Source organism: Loxodonta africana, chromosome 14 (genome assembly GCF_030014295.1).
Source record: "Loxodonta africana isolate mLoxAfr1 chromosome 14, mLoxAfr1.hap2, whole genome shotgun sequence".
NCBI classification, from domain to species: Eukaryota; Metazoa; Chordata; class Mammalia; order Proboscidea; family Elephantidae; genus Loxodonta; species Loxodonta africana.
Window position 1 is genome coordinate 75,066,682 of NC_087355.1, and position 13,597 is coordinate 75,080,278.

A 13,597-nucleotide genomic window follows, 5' to 3' on the forward strand; every position below is an offset into this window, starting at 1 on the left:
GGGCCCTCATGATCCTGTGCAGGGTTCCAGTGTCATACTCTCCTGATCACCACTACTTCATAGTTCTTTCTTGTTGGCTCTGAAATAAATTCTTATCGTGTCAATAGGGGCAAATCCACATTACCTGTGCTCTGTTCTTCATATGGGCATCATGGGAGAAGTAGCTCTGTAATAATACCTACTATTTGTTACATATTTCATGGGTGTTAAGCACTGTGTGGATCATAAAAAATTATGGATAACATTGTGAAGAATGGGAATTCCAGAACACTTAAATGTGCCCTTGAGGAACCTGTACATAGATCAAGAGGGAGTCTTTCGAACAGAACAAGTAGATACGTGTGGTTTAAAGTCAGGAAAGGTGTGTGTCACCTATTCACCATACCTATTCAATCTGTATGCTGAGCAAGTAATCTGAGAAGCTGAACTATTTGAAGAAGAATGGGGCATCAGGATTGGAGGAAGACTCATTAACAGCCTGTGTTATGTAGATGACACAATGTTGCTTGCTGAAAATGAAGAGGACTTGAAGCACTTACTGATAAAGATCAAAGACCATAGCCTTCAGTATGGATTGCACCTCAACATAAAACAAAAATCCTTACAACTGGACCAATAAGCAACATCATGATAAATGGAGAAAAGATTGAAGTTGTCAAGATTTCATTTTACTTGGATCCACAATCAACACCCATGGAAACAGCAGCCAAGAAATCAAAAGACACATTGCATTGGGCAAATCTGCTGCAAAAGACATCTTTAAAGCGTTGAAAAGCAAAGATGTCACCTCGAAGACTAAGGTACACCTAACCCAAGCCATGGTGTTTTTAATCACTGTTTATGCATGTGAAAACTGGATGATGAGTAAGGGAGACCAGAGAAGAATTGATGCCTTTAAAGACTATTGAATATGCCATGGACTGCCAAAAGAACAAACAAATCTGTCTTGGAAGAAGTACAACCAGAATGCTCCTTAGAAGCAGAGATGGTGAGACTAAGTCTCACATACTTTGTACATGTTATCAAGAGGGGTCAGTCCATGGAGAAGGCATCATGCTTGGTAAAGTAGAGGGTCAGCAAAAAAGAGGAAGACCTTCAATGAGATGAATTGACACAGTGGCTGCAACAATGGGCTCAAGCACAATTGTGAAGATGGTGCAGGATGGGACAATGTACATAGGGTAGATATGAGTCATAACCAACTCGACTGCATCTAATAACAACAAGGCTCTGTGCAAAGCATTTTATACATGCTATCTCAGTTAATCCCCACGACAACCCTACAAGATTAGTATTATTCTCATCTGCATGTTACAGGTGAGGAAATGCAAGTTTAGAAAGGCTAAATAATTTGTTCAAGGTCACATTGCCAAGGAATGGCAAAACCAGGCCTTGACAACTTCAAAGTCTGTTCTCTTTCCACTGATCTCCTCTGCTTGTTATTCTATTGAGTACCCTGCCTGGTCAGAATATTCATGTAAGGATTGATTGATTAATTAGTTAATTAAATGATTTGTTTGATGGAATGAATAAAAGGTGCTAACTTGCTATCATGGAAAGAGTGGAGGAGCACATGGAAAGAAGGATTGATTGGAATGAGATAGTTCTAGGAGGAACCCTGGACTGTAGTCTTGTTAGCAACGTAGTCTAGGCAAGTGTGGTAGGCAGGATGAAGGCCTTATGTCATGGACTGAATTGTGTTCCCCCAAAATATCTGTCAACTTGACTATGTCATGATTCTCAGTATTGAGTGATTGTCCACCATTTTGCAATCTAATGTTATTTTCCTATGTGTTGTAAATCCTATCTCTGTGATGTTAGAGACAGGATTAGAAGCAGTTAGGTAGACTCAATCTACAAAATTAATCTACAATTTAAGCCAATCTCTTTTGAGATATAAAAGAGATAAGCAATCAGAGAGACAGGAGGACTTCATATCACCAAGAAAAGAGAACCAGGAGAATAGCACGTCCTTTAGACTCGGAGTCGCTGCACTGAGAAGCTCCTGAACCAGGGGAAGATTGATGACAAGGAATTTCCTCCAGAGCCAACAGAGAGGGAAAGCCTTATGCCCAAATCCCTAGAGCCTGTGAATATGTCACGTTACATGGCAAAAGGGACCCTGCAGATGTGATTATGGCTATGAACCTTGAGGTGGATAGATTCTTCTGCATTATCCAGGTTGGCCTAATCTAATCCTGTGAGCACATAAAATTAGAGAATCTTTCCTGGCTCTTAGGTGAGAGAGACAGAGAGATGATGATGATGATGACGATGAAGATGAAGAAAGAGACCGAGAGAGAGAATGATGAAAGAAGAAGAAGGGTCAGAGAGATGCAGCATGAGAAGTACTCAACCTGTCACTGCTGTCTTTGAAGGTGGAGAAAGGGGACCATGGGCCAAAGAATGCAGGCAGCCTCTGGAATCTGGAAAAGGCAAGGAAATGGATTCTTCCCTAGAGTCCGGAAGGAGCTTGCCAACATCTTGAGTTTAGCCCAGTGAGATCTGTATCAGATTTATAACCTATAGAACAGTAAAATAATAAATTTGTGTTGTGTGAGCTGCTGAGTTTGTGGCAGTTTGTTATGGAAGCCACGGAATACTAATACGGCAAAATTTTTCAGGCCTGGGGAGCCTCTGTCTTCTCATCAGCAAAATGGGAACCACAAACTCTATGTAGTTGCAAAAATCAATGAGACTAGTTATGGGTATATTAATTATCTTGTGTGGAGCCTGGCACGTGGTAGGTACTTTGGGACTGTTAGCTAAACTGGAATTTGAATGAAGAGCTGTTGAGGTTCTGTCTTCTGAAACTGGGCTGTGATTGACAGGTGTCCATTGAGGGTGCAGACAGCAAGCATTGTGGGTGTTCAGAGGAGTGGGAGGGCCTAGAGGACTAGGCTGGTCAGAGAAGGTGGGACTGGAGAGAATAGTTGGAGGGACATCAAGGGAGAATTATTTGGAGCCTTATAAGAAATTCAAGTTTAACTCAAATCCAAGAATTAGAATTACCATCCCATGCAGTGTAGGGTGATGTGTCCAGGTCAGTGTGTCCTGCACTGCAGTGGGGATTTGGAAACACTGGCTTTGGGTCCTCAATGAGCTGTGTGACTTGAGTAAGTCCTTAACCTCTCTGAGTATCAGTTTCCTCACCTTAAAAAAATAAGAATAACAGCACCTACTAGATAAGTGTGACAGGAAGATAAAGTTAAGGGAGGTATTGATTGTAAAAGCTCTTCAAAAGCAACCTTGAAAATGTTGTGTGCTGTCAAGTTGATTCCGACTCAAAGCTACCCTGTATGTCAGAGTAGAACTACATCATGGGGTTTCCGAGGCTGTAATCTTTATGGAAGTAGGTTCTCACATCTTTCCATCTTGGAACAGTTGGTGAATTTGAACCAATGATATTTGGTTAGCAGCCATTGTGCCACCAGGGCTCCTTTTGAAAATATTCAACTGAGTGAAATAAGTTAGTCATGAAAGGACAAGTACTGTTGGATCTCCCTTAGATGAAATAAGTAAAGACACAGAAACCAAAAAATTACTAGTGGTTACCAAGGGTGGGAAGGAGAAGAAAAGGGGGAGTTTTTGCTTAGGGTGCATTGAATTTATGCTAATGGTGGTAGAATAATCTGGAAGTGGATAGCGAGAATGGTTGCACAACTTGGAGATCGTAGTCAATGTCACTGAATTCTACAAGTAGAAATTGCTGAACTGGCGTATGTTTTGTTGTGTATATTTTCACCAAAATTAAAAAAGAAAATAGCAGTAAGTATTACAAAAAAAAAGTCCTTCAGAGGCTGCGATGTGGTCTGCAAATGTGAATAAGGGTTACTCTTTCCATTGCGCGTAGTTAGGCTTTCTTGCACGTTGGCAATGAAAATGGACGGGATTTTTATGTAGCAATTGGTCTACCAGAACACGATTTAATTTGGTATCATTTTCAAACAGTAGATGAGGATGACTTCTCCTGCGCTCTGCTCTCCTGAAATGCACACCACTTCTTGCCTTTCTCATGTCTCTCTGGAAACCCATTTCCTCCCTAGGCATCTGCAGAGTCAGGTCTGGGTTACCCACTTTTCCTATGTGTCCCTCAGGGATGATTGCTCCTTTCATTCATCTCTTGTTCAACATGTAACCTGAAGGAAATGACTTTCTGTTTATGAGCCTTGTTTCTTTGTCAGCAAAATAAAGATGTCGTTTTGCGTGACCTCTCAGATACCTTTCAGCTCTAAGATTCTGTGAGTGTGTGTTTCCAAGATAAAAACAAACAAGCAAACAAAAAGACTATAAAAGCAAAAGAATTGACATAACCATGTTGTGACTAGAATAATAAAGGCTGAACTTTACTTGCTGGAAGCCAGCTACTATTCATTTAATAGCTCATTTAAGCCTCACAAGAACGCTAGAAGCTGAGTGCTCTTATTCCCAGGCACTGTGAGGTGAGGTTTCTTGCCCTGGGCCACACAACATATATGGCATGGCTGAGCCTTGTATGACTAAAGCCTTGCCATTTCCATTTTCTCTCTTCCACCAAGGAGAGTCAGAGACCTCATTTTGAGAGTTACCATGAGTCACCACCAAGGGCTGCTTATGTCTTTCCTAGACTCCATCTTGTCTTGGCTTTAATTCTATTTTCCTAGTATTGTCAGTTTACAATTTAATGTTTCCTAGGTATTTGGGACTCAACTGGAAGAGTATTCTGAGATATTTAATACCCATATCTTCATATTATTGAATGATCTGTGAGTCCTGCATTCTAAATAATTATAATAGCTAATATTTATTGAGCACTTCCATTCCAAGAACTTCCATGTGCCAACTCTTACTTCTCATCACACTCTGTCTAATGGAGGAGGTCCCCTTGTCATTGTCATTTTGCAGATGAGAAGAACAAAAGCACAGAGCATGGGTGGAGTACCTTGCCTGTGTCACACAGTTAGAGGCTGCAAAGAGAGGCTGTCTGGCTGCAAGGATCAGGTTCTTAACCACTTCACATTACTGTTTTTCTCAGGATAGCCTCCTTTAGAAAGTAATTCTATGGAATGCTTTTTAGAAATTCTGTGAAAACAGGGTTCTGTGGTCAAATAAGTTTTGTAAAAGTAGGTTTAAATAAAGGTCCTTCTGGATACCTCAGAATCTTGAATAACCAAATGGTTATCAGAAATCTTCAACAACAGAACAGACAGGAAGACTCCTTAAACTTATTTGGCCATGGCATGCCAGGTAGGACGGTTCTTGGGAGGAACAAGTTATATCTCCAGATTGTCTTTAGCTCTCCCCCATCCCACTTCTCCCCAAATATCCCATCTTCACCCCACCGCCGATCCTGCTGAGCCTGCTGTGTACCCAGTTCGTGTTCAAGGAAAAACAAGGTACATGCCAAGTCACTGAACGTTAAATTGCACTTTCAGGGCATCAGGCTAGTAATTTACCATTCAAAGAATCTTTTCTAAAGTAAATGATTTCTGGTAAAGCAAATATGCACTTCTAATTGGTTGATAAATCTGGATTTTGTGAAATAGGATTTTAAAGAGAGGTACATTTGGAGTTTTTCCTGTGGACTAGAGAAAAAATTTGGATGTGGTGGGGGGAATGGCAGAACAGAGCATGGATGACATAGTAGAAACTCTGGGTTTAAAAAAAAAATTACAAAAATAATAATACGACTTTTGCTTTTCATCTACTCCAGGTAGCAATTGGGGAATCCAGCAGTGTGCTTGAGGGGGCAGAGCTGTAATGGGGTGGGGGTGGGTGGGTCTAAGAGGTAAACCTTAGGAAGTTCTGGTCGTCCAGTCTCTTGGCCTTTTTTGCTCACAGAGTCTTTGGGCATCTCCTCATCATTCTTATCTCTGGGATGCAAGATTTTCTGCTCGCTGCGTCTCATTTTGTAAATCTGTACGTTCAATTCAGCTCTGTACATGGTTACCAAGCATCTACTACGAGCTTGCTATGAGCCAGGCGCTGTTGGTTTAGAAACTCACTCAATCCACACAAGCATGTCAGCTCTGGAGACACAGACGTGACTAACCAGGTCTGTGCCTTGGAGGAGAACTCAGTTTAATAGAGATAAATAAGTCAAATACACAAATGATCAGAACTTCTGGCAGAATTTAAGGGTCAACAGAGAGGGACAAAGAGGTTTGTGAGATCATAACTAGGTGGGAGGAGGGAATCTGAAAAGTTTTCTTGGTTGAGGAGGCAATTGAGTTGGGCTTTGAAAGATGAACAGGGTGTAGCTATATAGAGAAGCAATGGGTAAGGCCTTCTGGAGGAAGGAACAGCCTGAACAAGGGCAAACTTGAGAAGGGTGTTATTTGCTTGTCAGTGGCAGAGTGGCAGTAGATCTAAAGTTCTTTTGGTGTTTCTATGACAATCCATGACCCCTCATGTGTTATTCTCCTCCAGCCTCCAGCAATAATTGAGAGCCTTCTATACAGAGAGTTTCTAAAGAACCCAGATGAGTTATTTAACCTCTCAGCATCCCATTCCTCTCATCAGCACAGTGGGGAGAAAGTACCTATTCCCTGCCTAATCCCTAAAGTAAAAATTAAGAGTGAATGACGAAGTTCCTCAAAAAGTTAAACACAGAATTAGCAGCCGTGCTCTTAGCCACTGTGCCACCAGACGTCCAGAATTACCATAAAAATAAACAAACAAACAAAAAAATGAAACCCATTGCCATTGAGTCGATTATGACTCATAGTGACCTTACAGGACAGAGTAGAACTGCCCCATAGGGTTTCCAAGGAGCAACTGGTGGATTCAAACTGCCAACCTTTTGGTTAGCAGCCTAGCTCTTAACCACTGCACCAACTGGGCTCCAGAATTACCATATGATCCAGTAATTCCACTCCTAGCTATATACCTCAAAGAATTGAAAACAGGTGATCAAGCAAATACTTGCAACTTATGTTCATAGCAGCCCTATTCACAATAGCCAAAAGGTGGCAATGAGCCAAATGTGCATTAATGGATGTATGGATAAAAAAAATGTGGTATATACATGTGATGGAATGTGATTCAGTCATAAAAAGAAATGAAGTCCTGACACATGCTACAATGTGAACCTGGAAAACGTTATTCTAAGTGAAAGAAACAGACACAAAAGGCCGTATATTGTCTGATTCCATTTATGTGAAATAGCGAGAATAGGTAAATCCACAGAGGCAGAAAACAGATTAGTGGTTGCCAGGTGTTGGAGGAGAGAAGCATGGGGAGTGACTGCTTCATGGGCACTGGGTCTCCTTTGGGGGTGATGAAAATGTAGGCAGAGGTGATGTTTGCGCAGCATTGTGAATGAACTCAATGCCATTGAGTTGTTCATTTCGAAATGGCTCATTATGTTAATGTGAATTTTACCTCAATAAAAAACAAAAGAGTGAATGATGTATCTAAAGCGTTGGAACTGTGGATGACACCTAATAAGTGCTCAATAAGTGTTAGTCATCATGCTCATCGTTGTTATCATTGTTCTGGAATGCTGGAGGACTTCAACAAATAGCTTGGCCATGAGCACCCTGAGGGCTTGGCAGGCTTACTCATTTCTGCATTGTCTATATTTACCACAGCGTCTGAACTGGTAGCTCTCAGCAAATGCTTTTAGGGAGACTTGAAAGGTTGAATGAATAAATGTGAGAAAAATACCATTTCTCTCCAGGAAGTGTGGTGTGGCTATTGCCTCTTGTCCTTGAGGTCCCAGACACAAGACTTCAACCTGGGCAGGCAGACCCCAACCCTACTGGATCAACCCTCCATCTTCATGTGCGTCTCCTGCAAGTTACTCTCGGGTAGGGAAGAACATTTGACCCCTGTTTGGAAAGATTGCCTTTCACAATCTCCCAGTTCCCTAGATGTGACTTGCTGAGCTGACAGAATGTGCAGAGAGCCCATTACTGTCTATTTTTAGGACAAACTAGAAAGATTAGAACTTTGCTCTCTTCTCAAATAACAAACCTGCAACCTGTAGGAATCCAAACAGGAATTATTGGAAAGTTCGACTTAGAGGGGTGTTTATTGCTGTCTTATTGCTTAAAATCCCACATAGAAAAAATAACAGGACCTTTGAGAGATGGGAGCTTACTCTGTGCCAGGGACTGTGCTAAAGACTTTGCATGCACTGTACTGTTTAATCCTTACAGCAACCTTATGAGACTGGCTTGGTTCTTCCTATTTTGCAGATAGGGAAAGTGAGGCATAGAGAAGGAAAACACATCGGCCAAAGCCACACAGAAAAGATGCAACGGAGCCAGATTTTCCAACCTTGGTTGGACTTCAAGACCCATGCTTTCCGTGAGGATGAAGGTAGCAATGAAACAAAGCAAAATAAAGGGGATGAAAAAAAAAACAACCCAGGCCTGCAGTGAAGAATGAGCTCATTCTGGTCACAATGGATTTGCTGAGCCTGTCGTTTTGCTGGGTACAACAGCAGATTGGCAAATGGGAAAGCCAGAGCTTCTGTCTTTGAGGAGCTTGCATCCTAAAAAGGACGATGAAGGGCTTTCTTGTATTTTATTTGCCCACCAAGCTAGCTGTTACCAAGTCGACTCCAACACCTGGCGACCCCACCCCATGTGTGTCAGAGTAGAACTGTGCTCCATACCGCTTTCAGTGGCTAACTTTTCATAGGTAGATTGTCTGGACTTTCTTCCAAGGCACCTCTGGATAAACTTGAACCTCTAACCTTTCGGTTATCAGCTGAGCTTGTTAAACAATTGCCCTAACCAGAGACTCCTTTATTTGCCTAGCTCCTTCGTTTTCTTTTTCTCCTCTTGTCCACTGTGTTCAGTGCCAGGGGCTTTCCAGTCACAGTTCCCTGTATTCCCCTGGCCAAGGGGTGGGCACTTGCCCCAAATCAGCAAACCTGACTATGGGAAAGTAAATCATGACCCCAGAACTGAAAATGGTTAGAGCTGATTCATCGGGTAGCAGCACCCTGAAGATAACTGCCCTTTAGTTTCTGCAGTCTGACTGTTCAGCTTTTCCTTCTTTTCTGAGAGCCTCCTGTGGTAAATACTATATGTTGGCTCACCCAGCCCACATATTCCACTCCTTTCAAGCTTGGTTTTCTCTATTCTAGAAAGTGGAAGGCTCAAAGCTCACTTTCCCAGACTTCCTTGCAGCTAGGGGTACCCATGTGACTTAGACAACGAGATGCAAGTATAAGTCTACCAGAGATGTCTCCCCACTTTCTCCATCATCTACTGAAATGTGACATGATGGCTGGAGATGTGGCAGGTACTTTATGAGCATGAAGGAAAGCTTAAGAGAACTACACAGATATCAGCCCTGACACTGCTCAGAGGCTTAGTGATGTACAGGTAGGCAACAACTTCCCTTTGGACTTCCTGCTGAAGAATTCCTCATTGGTTTAAATCACTGTGTTTGGAATTTCTGTTACTTGCAGCCGAATGTAACTCCTAACTGATACACAATCTGTATAATTTCCATTATTCCTTTTACACTTTTTTTTTTCCTCTAAATGGGAGTGTGCCTAAGGAAGGCAGAGATCCTGTATGCAACCAAAACCAAAACCAAAACACCTTACTTGATATAAGGAAAGTACATAGCGAACCACAACATTAGCCAGAATGAAATATACAGTCCTGGGGTGGTGCAGTGGTTAAGAACTCGGCTGCTAACCAAAAGATCAGCAGTTTGAATCTACCAGCCACCCCTTGGCAGCTCTGTGGGGCAATTCTACCCTGTCCGATAGGGTCGTTATGAGTCGGAATTAACTCGACAGCAGCGAGTTTGGTTTGGTTTCGGAAGGGAAGAACTGTCACAATACAAATTTGTGTTGACATAGTTTGTTGTATTTCTGTAAGAGTTTTCTCCCATACTGTTTCCTTTGACTATCCCAGGTACCTTGTAAAGTAACGATTATTATTATCCCCATTTTATACGTAAAAAAATCTCAGAGTTTAAGTACTGTGGAAGTGAAGAAAAGGAAGTGATTATCTGAGCTGGAGAAACTGTGGCAGCTTCATGAAAGATGTGGCTTGGAGTTGGTTTTGAAGGGTGAACAGGCCTTTGATAAATGGAGGAAGTGGAGGGAAGGGTATTCTTAACTGAAGCAAGAACTATACAAAGCTGGAGGCATGAAAGGGCTGGGTGAGTCTGGGAAATGTGGCTGGTGCTCGAGGCTGGGCCCTAGGGAACTTGAGAAGCATGTAAGGGAGGCAGGGTTGAAAAAATAGGCAGGGACAAGATCTTGAAGGGCTGGTGTATTGGCAGCCTTTTGGGGTTGCAGAGGACAGAGTTATCCAGGTGACCTCAAGTGATGGGACGACTGCGAGGATACATACAGGAATAAAGAAGGTTCTAATGTTTGGCCCAAGCTTCTTGCGGTACCAAGATTGTACCACAACGAGAATCATAGAATGCACAAGAACCTCAGAACAGTCAGGCCTCATGGAGGTTGGAATGTACTTTGGCAGCGCAAAGCTGCTCATAATCCAACCCACTTCTAGCAACTGAGTGATTTCATCTCCTCAGGTAGCAGAAACTCATTGTTTCCTACTCCAGAGCTTTGACATTAACACGGAAGCCTTTGGTGTCCAATTCTCCGTGTGTATCTCCAGCTCCAATTCTTGAGCATGCGATTCAGGATGGGATAGGAGAGGACAGGCACTGCTGCGATAACAGATAAGCCCTGAAACCCTTGTGGCTTTATACAATCACACGAAGTGTCATCTGGCCTCCAAAGTTGCCTGTGGCAAGAGAGGAGAGGGATGAAGGAGGTACATCAGTTCTTAACCTCCTGGATTCTTATCTTCACAATCCATTGATCAGGAGTTGCAGCATGCCCCCTTAACTGCAAGGAAGTTTGGGAAAGGTAGGGGAGCATACTGAGTATTTGGTGAGCATGAACTGTCCCTGCCTGGAAAGCCTGATGGATTTAGTTGGACCCCTCTGGGGGCCACTACACTTGTGGCATTGGCATATCGTTCTTGTGTGGCCATGGGTCAGGTAGAGGTGGGTGCAAGTGGTAGGAAACGTGAGGTGAAGTCTCATTGCTATTTTGCACTGACTTTATTGAGATTAACAACATTTAACCTGGCTGACATTTCAGCCGAGACACTGTATATATGAAGGTTCTTCATTACCATAAACAGCTAAACTATAATATCATGTTTCAGAGCTACAGGGGCAATATCAATAAAGAATCTTTTGGTGGAAAATAATAAACACCTAGTTTAAACTGGGAAACCCTGGTGGTGTAGTGGTTCAGAACTTGGCTGCTAACCAAAAGGTTGGCGGTTCAAATCCACCAGGCTCTCCTTGGAAACCCTATGGGGCAGTTCTACTCTGTCTTACAGGGTCGCTGTGCGTTGGAATCACCTTGAAGTCAGTGGATTTAGTTCAAACTGACTTATATAAGGAAGATAATTTATTGGCTTAAGTAAATAAAAAGTCTAGAGTGTGTGCTTCAGGCAATGCCTGATCCAGCAGTTCGAAGATGGTACTGATGACTTGGCTTTTCTGTATTTCTCCTCTCTGCCTTCCATGATGACAATTTCATTTAAAGCTGGTTCTCTTTTTGGTTGCAAGATGACTGTCGGCAGCTCCTCAGCTATGTGTTTCTTCAGTCACATCCAGATAGAGACAGAAGATGAGTTTTCTGCTTTGTTTCCAGCCAGCATCCTAAGATTCACTCTGATTGGGCCAACGATTGGGAACTTGCCTACCTGTGGACCAATCACTGTTTGTGGGTATGTGGAACTCAATGATTGGCTTAGCCAAGGTGCCACGCCTGGAGCTGGGAGTAGAGTCAACTTCCTTAGAAGCACAGAGATAGAAATAGCAGGAAGCAAAAACAGCAGGATGGAGACTGGGGAAGCACCCACGACTGCCCATTTCACATCCTATCTGATCATCTTTTGTTACCTCCTCCACTCTCCGTTCATAAGGTTTTCACTGAACAATTTTTAGAAGTAGATCACCAGGCCTTTCTTCCTGGTCTGTCTTAATCTGGAAGCTCTTCTTAAACATGTCCACCATGGGTGACCCTGCTGAAATACCAGGCACAGCTTCCAGCATCATAACAACATGCAAGACGACAAACTGAGGCCAATTGCTAAAAAAGGACATCATGTTTGATAAGGTAGAGGCTCAGGGAAAAGGAGTGGAACCCTTAGTGAGACAGACTGACACAATAGCTAGAACAATGGGCTTAAACGTACCAAAGGTCATGAAGGTGGCGCGGGGCTGATCGATGTCTCATTCTGTTACACGTAAGGCTGCCATGCCGCAGCGCCAACAAAACAGCGACTGACAACGCCCTGAACGCAGGTTTTAACAATGAGGAATTTAACAATTTAATAATGAGGAAGCTTAGATTGGGCTTCGGGGTGGGAGTGCAGAAGCTTGGCCTTTGTCCTGTTAGAGAAGGATCCCTAAGAATTGTTTCTTTGGGGACTGTATTTGACATCTCGGAGATCAAGGCTGGAGTTACACCTCAGAGCACCAGGTCCTTACAGGGGCCTAAAGGCGCCTTACAGACCACATTGTCCTGGTAAACCGAGGCTCAAAGAGGAGAATCTCTGGTCCTGGGCCACAGAGTCTCAGAGCTCTAAGCACTGAATTTTAAACTAAGTCTAAAGTGTATGCATGCCTCCCCCCCGTCACCCCGCTCCCTCCCACCTCCACACACCAACATTCTCGACTAGAAACTTCTCTCTGCTTCTCCCTGGGATTCACTTTCCTTTTCTGTAAAATGGAACCATTTCTTTGGCTCTGGGTTCTGTGTTGAAGCAAATGTGAGTTAGCTGGAGAGCTTGTTCAAGAACTTATACATACGCCCAGCTCACTCAGAAATTGTGATTTACCGCAGAGGAAAGTGTAGTGGGTAGTTGCATTCTGGACAAGCTCTCCAGATAACACTGTCCCTTCCTCATCTTAAAGCCATCATCTTAGATCCCTTCCACTCTGTCCCGGAGACCTCTGAACTTGGCCTCGGTTTGTGGGCTTTAGGACTGAGAGAAAGGGAGAGGCAAACGTCGCCCCAGGGGAATCTACCCCCTGTGAGCCTCCCATAGAGAAAGACCAGAAACCTCAGTGTATTGGCGAGGATCCCCAGCGACAGGCTGAGTTCGCAGGGGCGCTCCTGTCCAGACCTTGTGTTCTCACATCACCCTGGGCAAGGCTTTCATGCATGGAGCCCACATGCCCACCAGAGCCCTTTGGCTGACCAGGGAATTTTTCGAGGCAATGGGGCATTTCGTCCCTTCCCTACAGCCTCCTCCTGCCCCACAGAGCTCAGGTTACTGGGCGTTTCTAGAAGGAAAGGGCTTTAGAAGGAGCACTGCTGTTAAGACCCCCAGATTACAGTCCAGGTGTGACCCCAGCCCCCCACCCCGTAGCAACTGCGTACCTCGGTCGGTCTCCTCATCCTCCAAGGAGGCTAAGGGCCCCCGCCCGGCTTCATCTTCGGTAAGACTCAGGGTTGAAGGGCAGCGAAGCAACCAAGTGAAAGGACTCGATCTACAATACACACCTTACCAGTTGCTGTCCAGTCCATTCCAAGTCATGGCAACTCCATGAGGGTCAGAGTAGAACTGTGCCCCACAGGGTTTTCTTTAATATTTTTTATTGT